The sequence below is a fragment of the Globicephala melas genome, chromosome 19 (assembly GCF_963455315.2).
Source record: "Globicephala melas chromosome 19, mGloMel1.2, whole genome shotgun sequence".
Classification (NCBI taxonomy): domain Eukaryota; kingdom Metazoa; phylum Chordata; class Mammalia; order Artiodactyla; family Delphinidae; genus Globicephala; species Globicephala melas.
The window spans coordinates 53915690-53930608 of record NC_083332.1 but is presented as its reverse complement, the minus strand read 5'-3'; the positions used below and the strand labels follow the sequence as shown (position 1 = coordinate 53930608).

Genomic DNA, 14919 nt, shown 5'->3' with positions numbered 1-14919 from the left:
TATGTGTTTGACGGGGAACTCATTTGATCACCTGAAAAGTCTCCATCTCTCTCTTCCTTGTATGCAGCAACACTATTTGCAGAAGCCGTGAAGTATTAGGGGAGCAAAAATGAAGACCCCGAGCTTATAAATCAAACTCTTCCTCAGACAGATCTCACTGCCAGGTTTCAATTTAGTTATCTTCCGTTTTCATAAATGGGGATGGAGGGAAAAAGTATGAAAGACTAAGGTAAAAAGAAAGAAATCAAGCGACACTCACTCTTCAATGAGGGGAAGGGGGCCATTACCTCAGGTATCTATGGAAACCAAGCTGCACGTAAACTCTTTAATGGTTGGAAAACAGCGTTGGCTTTTGAAGGTGTTTTTCCCAAGTATGATGCTTCGGTGTAAATGCGTTAATTGACAGTTTCCTTCGGGACTTTTTTATTGAAGTTTCCAAACTAAATTTCATGGCACAAGGAACTCTCTGGGGCCCTTGAAGAATGCTGCAAAGTTAGGGCTTTAGAAGACTGAGCCAGCTCTGGCATCCCGTACAAATCCAAGCCGATTCCCCTGTAGAGCGAGTGAAACAGCAGCCCTCACTGCCTGTAGTTTTCCCTTTTTAAAAGGGCCCCTGCAGTCACCTGGGGATGGGAGAGAACCTCTCTAGCCTCATCTGAACAAGAACCAGTATCATCCCTTGAGTCCTGAAGAGAAATGAGGATAAGCAGTGGGGAGACGGAAGCTCTGGGTATTTTTGCAGATCGGGTGGCAGTGTGGGATGGTGGTAGAAGCCCAGGAACCGAAGTCTGAGATACATGAATTCGAGTCCCGGCTTTGCCACCTGGCAGCTCTGTGACAAGGCACTGAGCCTCGGTCTCCCCATCTACGAAATGGACATCGTAACAGCCCCTTCACCGGGTTCTTGGGAAGATGGTTGTAACAGCTGCAGATTTCCTGAGTACACCATAGATAGTACTTCCAACCTGGCTACAGGTCCGTTTGTTAACAATTTGAAGGAGGAAGCATACAGATCAAAATAGCTCATCTGTCCTTCATCTGAGGGACTTAAAAGCAGGGGGGTGGACATTCCTACCTTCTGAGCAAGAAATTCAAGAGGCGGTCACTTTTCTCAACAATCTTTACCCAGAATCTCTGGGTACCAGCCCAGGCATGGATTCCACTGGTCTTCTGCTCCCCCGACCACAGCAGCCAGAACGAAGTTCACATCCATGAAACCGGGGCACTGACATCTCCACGACAGCCACAGTCATGTATTAAGCACCGTAAAATTCCAGACCCTGCCCCCTTCCCTGGCCCTTTATACAGATCTACTCTAAATCTCCCAATATCCCTGGGCAATGATTCCTAGAAAAGGGGATGGACAGAATGATAAGGGAGCAGGTGCAGTTGTTTTTTTAAAGTGCAGTCTTCCTTAAAAAACTAAAAACAGAGCTACCATATAATCCAGCAGTCCCACTCCTGGGCATGTATCTGGAGAAAACGATAATTCAAAAAGATACAAGCACCCCAATGTTCACAGGAGCACTATTCACAATAGCCAAGACATGGAAGCAACCTAAATGTCCATTGACAGAGAATGGATAAAGAAGATGTGGTACATATGTACGATGAAACACTACTCAGCCATGAAAAAGAATGAAATAATGCCATTTGCAGCAACATGGATGCAACTAGAGATGATCATACTAAGTGAAGGAAGACAGAGAAAGCCAAATACCACGTGCTATCATTTATATGTGGCATCTAAAAAAAATGATACAAACTTATCCACAAAACAGAAACAGACTCACAGAGTTCGGAAACAAACTTACGGTCACCAAAGGGGAAATGTGAGGGGAAGGGGTAAATTAGGAGTTTGGGATTAACAGGTACATATCACTATATATAAAATAGATAATCAACAAGGACCTACTGTATAGCACAGGGAACTCTACTCAATATTCTGTAATAACCTATATGGGAAAAGATTCTGAAAAAATGTTTATATGTCTATGTATAACTGAATCAGTTAGCTGTACACCTGAAACTAACACAACATTGGGAATCAACTATTCTCCAATATAAAATAAAAATTCGATTTTAAAAAAGTGCAGTAAAAATGTAGAATCTAGGTGTTGGGTAGATGGGTGGTTGCCACATTATTCTTTCAAATTTGCGATTTGAAAACTTTTGTAATAAAATGTTAGAAAAATACATGGATCCATCCCTGTGGGGTATTAGCCCCATTTTACAGAGGAGCAGACTGAGGCGCAGGAGTGGTCTGGACTGGCCTAATGTCCTCCACCTGGTAAGTGGTGACATTCTCTTTGAAATCCATGCCCAGCTGGCTCCAGTGCTGCTTCTATGATGGGCCCCTATGCATCTCTGTTGTACCTTGTAGGGTCAATTAACCCTGTCTGTCTTATACCACTGGTTGGATTTTTGCCTCAAAGCATGAGAACTGGTTTTCTCACACTCTTCCCACCAGGCAGGCAGATCTTGGGGCCTTCAACTCAGAGCCCAGAAGTCAATTAGCTCAACAGCAAAAGCGACCCGTGTGTGAATGGATGTAAATTTGTATCCATTCACCTGGTGGCTATTTAATTTGGCTTTTGATTCTAATGCAGCTCCTGAAGACGTAGGGTTATTCTCACTCACTGAAAACGTGCCACCAGGTTCAGAAATACTGATGCCCCCCCGCCCCCAGCACGTTGACAGTGCCTGTGATTTGGACGCAAAACTCAGAGAGAGGGGGACGGGCAGGCTGCGTGGGAGACATGCACAGTGAGAATCAACCAGCTGCCTGTGCTTGGATGCGGTCACAGGCAAGAGGCAAGGGCTGCTGGCGTCTGGGCTGCAGGAGATGGTTGGATGGGAAACTCTCTGGCCTGACCTGTCTTCCAGCTCAGACTCCCCGCTTCTAGCTGTGGCAAGTTCCACATTCTGAATTGTAGCAGGTAAAAGACAACTTCAGCCCAATCCCGACGATTTCGCAAGGGAGCCCAGGCGGCCCATTCAGCAACCCCAGGCTGTTTCCTAAATCCAGGTGTAAACTTTCCTATTGGTCAGAAATTCTCCTCCTAGCCGACCCACCTCTCCCGCTCTCCCTTCAACCCCCGGGAGAGACGAAACCTGCACATCATCCTCCTTTCGGCCATCCCTCTAGAAACTCGCCAGTCACCTGCCCCAGCGCCTCCCCTTTAGCCACTGCCCAACCTAGGTACAGTCACATCAGTCATCTTCCAGCCCCTTAATCATCTCCCTGCCAAACCCCTCCTGAGTTCTTCATGTCTTGGCCAGGTGAGTATGAGACCTGACAGCCGCCTTAGGGAGGGTTAGTCCGGCCCCGACCGACGACAGCAACAAAGCGGTACTGATCATGGTAACGGCTGCTGCTTACCGAGAGCCTGCTCCGTGCCAAGGGCCCATTATTACTCCTGACGCTCACGACCACCTCACCAGGCGGCTGTTACTGTCGAGGCTATAAGGGAGGTGAGGTCACTCACAGCCGCGTGCCTGGGAAATGATGGAGCCAAGATCCAAACTGAGTCTGTCTTGGTTCAAAGCCCCTGTTCTCGTTCATGGCTAATGCCCGCTCTGACCCCATACCCCGTTCACGGCACGGCATCCTGGGATTATGTGTAAACATGCAAACGTAGCCCCATCAGGCTAGGTACATATTCCCTCCCTGGCCACGTCCCTGTCCACAGAGCCTCGGGGACCTTCTTCCTCGTCTCCGAGCTCCATGTCTCGGTCCTCTGACCCCTGGCTGCTGGTCCAGCGTCCTCAAGTCTGGGGGCACCATTTCTGCCTGCATGTGGTTTGGGACAATACCTGGGCCCGACGCCCCTCCCCTGCCCTGTTCCTCTTCTGCAAATTGCTTCTCACGCAAAGGGGAGTTCTTGGAAGCCGGCAGGGCTCGGGGTTTATGGTTGGGCGTTTGCGGGCTGTCTGGCTGCATCCCACCAGGGCGGGCTCACCACCAGCCAACTGCAGTTAAACTCTCCTGCCCTCGCAGTTCAGAGAAATGCTGACCTCAGGACGACGGGGAACACCGAGGGACACCTTAGTCTGCTTCCCCCCACCCCCCGCCCCGGCTGCCACACCTGATGGGATTCCTCCTCTCACAATTGCCTGGCTTGTAAAAAGGAAGATGCATAAATAAGTTAGTAGCTACTAAGCCAGGTGTCAGCGGGGATACAGCCAGTCGTGTAGCTGGCCGTCAAACTGTCGAGGTGAATGAAAAGCCTGTCCTCTACCATCTGTGCCCTGTGGATTCCTAATCGAATGACTTTACCAGGCAGTCCCCTGATGTATGAATCCCATACGGGGCACGGATACCTTCTATCGCCCTTTCTAGGCGCTGAGCCCTACAGTTTTTGCTGAATTCTTGCCAGAGCCCTGTGGAGGCATCATTATCCCCATTTTCCTTATAGGGAAACTGAGGCTCGAGCAAGTGAAATGACTTAGGAACAGACCATTCCTGTTCATTAAATTCTGATTGTGAGGGGCATCCCTCAAGCTAAGGGATGCATGTGCCTCGAATGCTCCCAGGGAGCGTCCACACTTTGCATCCACACTCCCCAATTACAGGGAGGGTCCTGAAGCCCACGGAGGCAAAGGTCAAGGGGCAAAGTGGCAGAGTCAGAGGCTGAGCCCCATCACTTGGACTCCAGGCCCTACTCTGAGCACTGGCACCGGGATACATGGGGATATGTTGACAACCCAAGGGCCACGGGAGTATCCTTGCACATCTGTAGGTCAAGATTTTGCACAATCATCATAGTAGATCTTTCCACAACAAGACGTAGCTCATACGTGAATGTAGTGCCAGGATCCAAACCCAGATCGGCCTGACTCCGGACCTAACGATTTCCCTGGCGCACTGGGAACTGTGCTCCCTGTGAGTTCAGCATCCTTGAAAACAGCACCCTTGTTGCCTTAGATCCTTTGTACAACAAGTGGAATCCATATGTGATGACAAAGAGACCCATCTACCCTCAAGCTGTCTCTCATTTAGGGACACAGGATCTGGGACCCTCCAGGGCTGTGGGTGGGAATAAGAGGACACAGGAAGAGGGAATGGAGACCAGGTAGGTAGGGTACCACGGAGAAGAGAATCCCACTCCTGGGCACATATCCGGACAAAACCCTAATCCAAAAAGATACATGCACCCCTACGTTCAAAGCAGCACTAGTTACAATAGCCAAGACATGGGAAGCAACCTAAATGTCCATTGACAGAGAAATGGATAAAGAAGATGTGGTACGTTTACACAATGGAATACTACTCAGCCATAAAAAAGAATGAAATTATGCCACTTGCAGCAACACGGATGCAACTAGAGATTATCATACTAAGTGAAGTCAGAAAGAAAGACAAATACCACATGATATCACTTATATGTGGAATCTGAAATACGACACAGGGACTGCCCTGGTGGCGCAGTGGTTAAGAATCCACCTGCCAATGCAGGGGACACTGGTTCGAGCCCTGGTCCAGGAAGATGCCACATACCGCGGAGCAACTAAGCCCGTGCGCCACAACTACTAAGGCTGCGCTCTAGAGCCCACGAGCCACAACTACTGAGCCCGTGTGCCACAACTACTGAAGCCCACACGCCTAGAGCCCGTGCTCCACAACAAGAGAAGCCACCACAGTGAGAAGCCCGTGCACCACAACAAAGACCCAACACAGCCAAAGATAAATTGATTAATTAAAAGAAATAAAATAGAATATGACACAGATGAACCCATCTACGAAACAGAAACATGGACATAGAGAACGAACTGGTGGTTGCCAAGGGGGAGGGGGTTGGGGAGGGATGGAGTGGGAGGTTGGGGGGAGCAGACGTGAGCTTTCATATACAGAATGGATAAGCAAGGTCCTACTGTACAGCACAGAGAACTATATTCAATATCCTATGATAAACCATAATGGAAAAGAATATAAAAAAAGAATATATATATGTATAACTGAGTCACTTTGCTGTACAGCAGAAATTAACACAACATTGTAAATCAACTATACTTCAATAAAAATAAAAAAAAAGAGGATATGGGAGGAGGGAATGGAGACCGGGTAGGTAGGGTGCCAGGGAGAAGAGGGGACAGGGCCCCTCATGGGACTGGACGTCTCAGGACAGTGAATTGTTATTTTTCAGGTGTTAATGGAAGCTGGGCTTATACAGGCTCAGAACTGACTTCTCTGGTGCAGTATCACAAGCCTGGTGAGCGGAGAAAACCCTCTGGTTATCCGGAACACAGAGTTAGGGCATGTGTTCTTAAGCTGAGGACGGTCCCTTGGTTCGGTCTGGTCACCGACAGGAGAGGGCGCAGAGAAGAGAATGGTGTGCGTTCACATCACACTCCTCTGACTATAGCGAAGGTGGCAAACCTCCAAACTGCTTTTAGTTTTGTCACTTCCTCAAATGGACGCACAAACAGGTCCCTAACGATTACACTACCCGAGAAGAATCTGTCCTAGAACTTAGTGATGTCACTGTCCCCTCGTTCAAAGAGAGTATTTTAAACAAAGATAGCTTTACCACCCGCGTTAACCAAACCTTTTCCCTATGGGAGGAATAGCATTTTCAAATAAGAAACGGAAACCAGTGATGTAAGGAAAGGAAAAAGAATGAAATTTTCTTTTCCTTCTCAACTGAGATACCTGACACAGGTATATCTAGAATATCAGATGAACCCCACCAACTGGTTTTGCTCCAGGAGTCCGTGTACCACCACCTGGATGGTTTCCCAGGAACGTGGCACTCCTCCGATCAGACGTAACTATTATCCCCTCTCAGGGCCGGCTCCTTTGTGAGGTACGAGTTCCTACCTGAGACGAGCTGACCTGCCTTTCTAGCTTTCTCTTCTCCCTGCCCTCTGTCCTGCACCCCACTTACATGAACAGACTCTAAAGGGAGAGAGATGTGGCTGCCAAGTCAGCCTGTGACACTGGAGTGGATCCTCTGGTGTGCTACCCAGAAGCCCATTCTGAGCCGGGAGGCACTCATTTCCCCAGCGGCTGGGCTGCTGTTTGCTGACGGCAGGATCCCTTCTTAGGAAGTGTCTTCAGCTAGAGGGAGCTGCCTTGCCCAAGGATGCATCCAACCCGGGAGGCAGCCACATTAATGACTGCCTGGTCCCTTTGTCCCAGTTCAGGACACCTCTGCAGGGTCACCCTGGCTTTAGTCTCCTCGGCACTGGCGAAGTGTCTGTTGCTCCTACATCACAGCTCAATCCTCCCCCTGCCCCACCCTGCTGGCCACGCTGCTCCCCTCCAGGCGTGGATCCCCGGAGCACAACCTGACGGGTCTCACGCCTATCTCGTGATAGGCGTGATAGGCCAACTGGCCTCCTGGGGCACCCAAACTACAAGAAACAACAGCTGGGTGACTTGGAGACGTAAACTTAACCACTCTGAGCCCACTTCCTCATCTGTAAACTTGGGCTGCTGGTATACAGATAGCATAATTTCGATAACTAAGTCAGACTGTGTACGTAGCATATCTACACGGAGCTGGCACGTAACGCTCAGCAGATAAAGGCAGGGTGGGTGTAGTGGAAGTAGTGGCAGCTGTCACGAACGCTCTCTGCCTGCGTGATCCCTGCTCATCCTTCAGTGTCGGGGATACGTCATGGTCCAAAAAGCATAGATTGGGGGGGGGGGCGCCTGTGTAGACGTGGTAGATTCAACTCAGGCATTTTTATCGGCCCTCCCTCCAGAAACTCGATTACCAGTATACTAAAGGGAAAAAAGTGTTTAATTCAGTGATCGAGAAACATCAACAACAACAAAAAAATTGGAAGATGGGAAGCAGATGGAGAAGCGTGAACTCCTGACTCAGCAGAGTGATGCGTACGGAACAGGAAGGCACCGAGCAATGCGCCAGCTCCCAGCACGGAACTTGGGAGCTAAGAGGATGGGGCAGAGGTTGGGAATGGGAGGAAGGGAACTGGGAAGGCTGGAGCCACCGTACGTGATGTCTGAGCAGAGTTCTCATACGGGGCAGGTGACAACTCCCATCTTTACCAAGTTCCGGGTCACCTCCGATGTGAGTTTCTACCAGACACCTCTACTGACCTTAACTCTCTGTCCCGAATCCTATTACGTAGCTGGGTGAGTGCTGTCAGACTCCGACCTCATTGACGTGGGTCCCTGGCCCAACCCAGTGCCTGGCACACAGCAGGTAGCTAACAAAATATTTCTAAAGAGATGAATGGGTATCTGATCGAATATCCTTTGCAGGGCAGAGGAAAAGGAAATCAACAAAACTCAGTTGCTCCATACAATGAGTGGTCAAATTATTTCCTTTCCACATTATTGTTGGTATGGTTTCGATACCGTTGTTCTCTGCAAGTTATGACTCACGGGAAAGCTACATTTATATTTTGCTTACAACTTGCCAGACACCGACCTAAGCTTGCTCTGTTTCAACACACACACACACACACACACACACACACACACACACACACACACATTTAGTCCTCGCAAAAACCCTGTGAAAGAGGGGCTTCCCTGGTGGTGCAATGGTTAAGAATCTGCCTGCCAATGCAGGGGACACGGGTTTGAGACCTGGTCTGGGAAGATCTCACATGCGGTGGAGCAACTAAGCCCGTGTGCCACAACTACTGAAGCCCACGCGCCTAGAGCCCATGCTCCGCAACAAGAGAAGCCACCGGCGCAACGAGAAGCCCGCGCACCACAACGAAGAGCAGCCCCCACTCGCCGCAACTAGAGAAAGCCCGCGTGCAGCAGCAAAGACCCAATGCGACCAAGATAAATAAGGAAAGAAACCCTGTGAAACAGATTTGTGACTATGCACCCCATTTACAGAAAACGGAAGCACGGAGGGATTAAGAAACCTGCTCGGGTAGACACAATTAGGAAGTGGCAGAGCTGGGGTTCAAACACATGCCCTGTTACCCCAGGGGCCATTCGAGCACAGGAGGCAAGAAGGAGCTACAGAGGACGCTTCTGCAGGTCCCGGGGAGCTTTCTCTCGCCCCTGAACGTGCTTTCCAGGTGCAGAGTGCTGCGAGGCTCCTGGCCCATGGGGTTAGTTAGCTGTCGCCTGCAGACGTTTTTGGGGTGAAGGAGAAATAGGCTTGACAGCTGCCTCTGGACTCCTGTGTCTCTATAGCTGGAGAACTGTCCAGAGTCTGACGCCAGAAGGAGAGGAGACACAGTCTCATGGAAGCCCTTGGCATCTTGATGTCACCTTTTACCCCTGGCAAACGGGTGATGCCGAAGGACTGTACCCTCTACTAAGCAGAGGGCGTGGCTTGAGGAAATCAGCAGAGCCTGGTCCTGGGTAAGCGGACTCCTTTGGGAACTGACAGGTGCCACATCCACAGGGATTTTGTGGTAGGCTGTAGATGAGGTGCAAGAGTGAGCTCAGGTCCAGGTATTTAGAAGTTCAGCCACACAACTCCAGCTTCCCCCCAGATTCCAGCCCTTTGAAGAGGGGCTGGGCTTTGTAATCTCACGACTACGAGTTCTTACAACCCTCCCAGGCACTAACTCTTACCTCCCCTTTACAGGGCCCCCGTGGGTAGGCAATGGGTATGTGGGGGTACTAGAACTTGGCTGTGACCTTTGCTCTATCCCATTCTAGAGCCTGTGCTTTCTAGTCTGTATTTTGAGATTCCAGCAGAAAGCACCAGAAGAAGAAATGGAGAGCATCTGCCTTGACTCTGTATCAGAGAGGCTTGAGACGGCAGAAAAGTCGCAACCCTTGAGTGATTCCCAGCCACGGAGACCAACTTCTGTCCACCATTCATGAGCCAAAGTCACAGAAAGATATGAAGGTCAAGGAGTAAATGGTGACCTTTCCTTAATTCACCTTCTCCCCAGTCACTGAATCCTTCACCTCAGTCCTGCAGCCACATGAGGAAACTGGAGCTCAGAGAGGTTAAGCAACTTGCCCAAGGACACACAGCTAGTAAGTGGCAGATTGGAATTCAAATGTGAAAAGGGATAGATGGGTTCTTCTCACTGTTCCGTCTCTCTCATAGTGAGAATTAAGCAAATGGGGTGGACCCCACACAGGAAATCAAAAGTATACGAAACAGGAGTGAGAGGAAGGCTGCCCTCATAAACAGAGAGCCACGTGGATCAGCTCTGGTGGTGCTTCTGAATCGCTGTGCTACCTCAAAAGAAATCTTGCCACCCTAAACCTTCCCTTGCTCAACAGAGACCTTGCCAGATATGACCTCACGTCTCTTTCAGCTGTCAAATCATTTCTTGCATGATATAGATGAGGCCACAAATTCCAACAGACGATAAGCTCCTTGCAATTGAGATTTTAAACACACACGTCTCTCCAGCATTTAACACTGGACCTGGCATATAGACGTACTTAGTAACTATGCAATGAATAAATGAATGAATGAATAACTGAACTAATAACTGAACAGCTGTTTGGGGGGGACTTTTTGCCCCATTGTACCCCAAAAGCAGGCAGATTGTAGAAATGACTCACCAGTGGCTACCCAGACTTGAAAAATACACATAGTCCTTATTAAAACTGGCAGGAACAATCTCGGTCCTTAGAGCATAGCTCCCAGCCCAGCTAATATTACACGAGGTGTTAACTACATTATCTGGAAATAACCGATGACTAATTCCCCACCCCTTATCTTGAGGAGAAGAAAATTGTCTTGAGCACGAATGCCCCAGATTCCTGGTCAGTTTATGTAAGGCATTTCAAGTGATTGCGGTATTTTAAGCCATTTTTAGCTTAAATCACCTGATGTGTGGTGAGCCCAGAAAACCTGATCTTTTGCTCCCTGAAACTCCCTGTTTTCCCACTGATTTTGTTTAAACGACTTACTGCACCCTAAGTACTTTTCCACTGAAGGCTGGGCTTAGAAGGTACACATCCCCAGGACTATGTGATTTTTTAAAGAGACGATTTATTTCGTGGATTTTCCAGCATCATCTCTCTCCCTCGGCTAGAAGCTCTATTACATTCCCACATTCACCCAGGTCAAGGGTGGGTGGTATTTATTCTTGATCATGGCCTATTTGGTGGTTTTGTCGATTGAAAACTTTTCTGCCCAGTCTAAGTAGGATTTGACTGAAACCGTCTGCCAAGGATGTCTCAAATGATCCTCGGTGATTGAGCAAGGAAGGAACTTCCCAAAGACCTCCATCTAGCTAGGAAGTATAAACACTGGGCTTCTATCAAGTAGCTGGAGAGGAAAGGAGATCCTTTTCTTTGCGCGGTGATAGCTACTTTTAAATACACAGAAATATGCACAGAAAAGTCAGGGCGTTCTGATTTCCACCTGCAGTCCTGACAGCCTTTTCTTCTCGTCAACAGAGGTGCCGATTTGTTTGCCACCCTCCCCCTCGCCCCGCCCCGAGGATCTTATTGGAGACACATCACCTTCGGTGTATCTACTCCTTTGTTCCAACACGTAGGCAAGTGAGAGACGGAGCCACAATTCAAAAAATGTAGGTAACACCAACTAGTTCATCTTACTCAAGGGTCCTACAACTTTCTTTATCCAAGGGCAGGTAGTATTTGGGGATCGCAGCACTGCAAGGTTACAGCTATTCAGCAGCCCTGCTCTTGCGGTGCCAGAGCAGCCAGGGACAATGTATCAACAAACAGGCATGGCCGTGAGCCAATAAAACTTTATTGACAAAAACAGACAGCTGGCAGGATTTGGCCTGAGGCCATGGTTTGCCCTCCCATTTCTACGGAAGACTTAATCATCGCAGTAATCCCAACGAGTTTATCTTCTAAATGATTTCCCTCTCTTGACAAAATGGACTTGATGTGTGACTGAACTTTCACGCTAGTTTAATCCAGGAGATGTGTTGCTAAGCCCCTTGCCCGAGGCCTGAATATCCAGACACATCAATAAGTCCTGTGGTCTTTGGAATTCAAATCCGGACCTCAGTCAGGAATCCCTGCCTCATGGTTCCACATTAACTCATGTGCGTTTTTCCCTTTAAAAAAAAAAAAAACTTGCTATGAAATCATTTCCATGGAAAGATAATAGAATGAAGCAATCAAATGCCTCCTAAGGGATACATCTTTATCCTCTGTCACCTCACCCGGGGTCTGTGTCCTAAAGCTACAGAGAGAAAAAGACCACTCGGACACTTTTAAAGAGGTCAATTTCTGAGAAAAATCACTCAGGTCTTATCAGTTGCAAAACGCCAAAGAATCATCCCCGCACCCCCCGGGGGGGGGGGCGAGCACGTAACAATTTTCTGCGCCTAAAATGTCAGCACAGCCAAGCACATCAGAACAGCAGGATCAAAGTCCTTTTCTCACATTCTTCATCTCTCCTTTCAACATCTGTTGTAAAAGGAGAACGGCGATCCCCTTAGATTGGAACACGAATTAGTCTAATTATTCCTGGAGAAACAGGCTTTCCTGAGAGATGCCTTTTCAGTATGCTCCGTTTTTCAGAAAGTTAATGCTATTTTGGAAGAGTATGAACTACGCTGGCCACAGAAAGCCTGGTGCTCTGGTCCCATCTCTTGCCCTATGTTTATATAGAGAAAATTTTCTCTCCGAAAACTTTCCACTACGTGTCATGATATAGATTTGGATGCAATAAAGACTACCATTACTGAGCATTTATGAGAAATAGTATTCTCCCTCTGGTGCAGGCTGGCTCGGCTGTTCACACACAGGTGTGAATCCTAATGCCTCCGGCTCACCTTGGCACTGGCAAAGCAAAGGAACAACAGAGGTGAAAAGTGAGAGCGCTGAGCGTGACCCGGGAAAAGCAAATACTGATCCCTGTCCGGTGTCTCCAGAGAGCCGTGTGGATTTGGAGGAGAATCTGGAAATAAAGGTGGCAATTCACTTGCAGGATTGAAACATCATGCCTTTGTGCTAAGAGGCTTAGAAGACCCAGCCCGGCACATTGCAGCCAGGAGTTCTACGCTCCTGCCCGGCGACAGATGGCTTCGGAAGGCTGAATTGCTATATAAACATTGAACGGCAAGTTTAATTTCACAAGTGTGGAAATGAGGCAAAACAAAAGAAGAACAATTCTCTGAGGCACTTCGATTAGGAATTTGGAGTTTCTCGACAAAACGGTGCTTAGCTCGGTACCCACCCGAATAGGCTGTGAGAAAGGAAGGTGGGAAATCTTCAAAAAGAAATCCAGAGCAACTGGGAGGACTTGCACAATTACTACAAAAGAGAGTGAGCATTTACCAGGCTGTGTCTGAAACCACACACCCGGGGCCAGCCTGAACGCCTGCCTCCTTTGGACATTTCTCCCGGGGACCGAGGGCAAAAGTGGGTGTTTCCATTTTAACTGCAGGAGATCTCACTGCCCCCATCTCATCCCTTCTCCCCCTTTTCTGCTTGTCAAGCTCAAAACTTGGGTTTCCCCTCCTACACTGTTGGTGGGAATGTACGTTGGTGCAGCCACTGTGGAAAACAGTATGGAGGTTCCTCAGAAAACTAAAAATAAAATTACCATATGATCCAGCAATCCCACTCCTGGGCATATATCTAGAGGAAACAATAATTTAAAAAGATACATGCACTCTTACGTTCATTGCAGCACTATTCACAATAGCCAAGATGTGGAAACAACCTAAATGTTCATCGACAGATGAACGGATAAAGAAGATGTGCTACATAGATACAACGGAATACTACTCAGCCATAAAAAAGAATGCAAATAATGCCATTTGCAGCAACATGGATGGACCTAGAGATTATCATACTAAGTGAAGGAAGGCAGAAAGATAAATACCACACGATATCACTTATATGTAGAATCTAAAATATGACACAAATGAAACTATCTATGAAACAGAAATAGAATCACGGACATAGAGGCCAGACTGGTGGTTGCCAAGGCAGGGGGAGGGGTTGGGGGAGGGATGGAGTGGGAGGTTGGGGTGAGCAGATGTGAGCTTTCATATACAGAATGGATAAACAAGGTCCTACTGTATAGCACAGAGAACTATATTCACTATCCTATGACAAACCATAATGGAAAAGAATATAAACAAAAAAAGAATGTATATATATGTATAACTGAGTCACTTTGCTGTACAGCACAAATTAACACAACATTGTAAATCAACTATACTTCAAAAAAATTGATTAAAACCAAACCAAAACAAAAAAACTTGGGTTTCCATCTGAGGCACACTCCAGGAAGGAGAGGAGGAAAAAAGTGACCCCACACGAGCACTGTCAGCAATGAGCAGCTTCGGGGAGGAAAGGGCAGAATTACACAGTAAGTAGGAAAAGGGATTTGGGTCTGAAGAGCACAGCCTGCCTCCCTATGTGTGGAAGAGATAGTGGCCAATTAGAGATAAAAAGGAACATGATCAATTATGCTTTGCTGCACCCATGGCTGATGCACAGAGGGGACTCACAGCTCAAAAGAATTCATTTGAAATTTTTTGTTGTTGTTTTCAAAATTACAAGACAAAGGAGTAGATTTTGAGTACTTTGCCCACTGCAGGTATATGATAAAAGGCTTGTTAAATCCCTGTTTGGGGGGCAGTAAAATATTATTTCTAGCAATAATAACTATAATAAATAAGTTCATTTAGCTTTCATGAAAACTTGATGGGGTAAGAACTGTTATGAACCCATTTCATAGATGGATACATAGAGGCACATCAAGCATTTCACCAACTTGCCGAATTCATTCAACTGGTAAGTGGTAGAGCCGGGATGTGAACCCAGGACGTCCAGCTCAGAGTCTGTGACTTTCTAACCACTACCCTAAGAATCACAACCCTCCAAGGGCTGTTTTCACTCCTGTTCTGAACATTTAGAATGTAGACTTTTACTGCACAGTGTATACTGTCCTGATTTCAGAAATTCTGTCACATGGTGATGCTGGGATACTTGTCAGACTCCATGTCAACTTTTGGGCTCTGGAACAAACGTGTGCCACTGTGAACTCGCAGGGAACAACCAGTATA

The 14919-nt window shown here is 47.7% G+C and overlaps 1 protein-coding gene across 1 annotated transcript in view; it reads right to left on the bottom strand.

The window, feature by feature from the left end:
* Positions 1-14919, bottom strand: part of WWOX (WW domain containing oxidoreductase) — a 978641-nt gene that overhangs the window by 12486 nt on the left and 951236 nt on the right. The gene's annotated exons all lie outside the window — the stretch shown is intronic.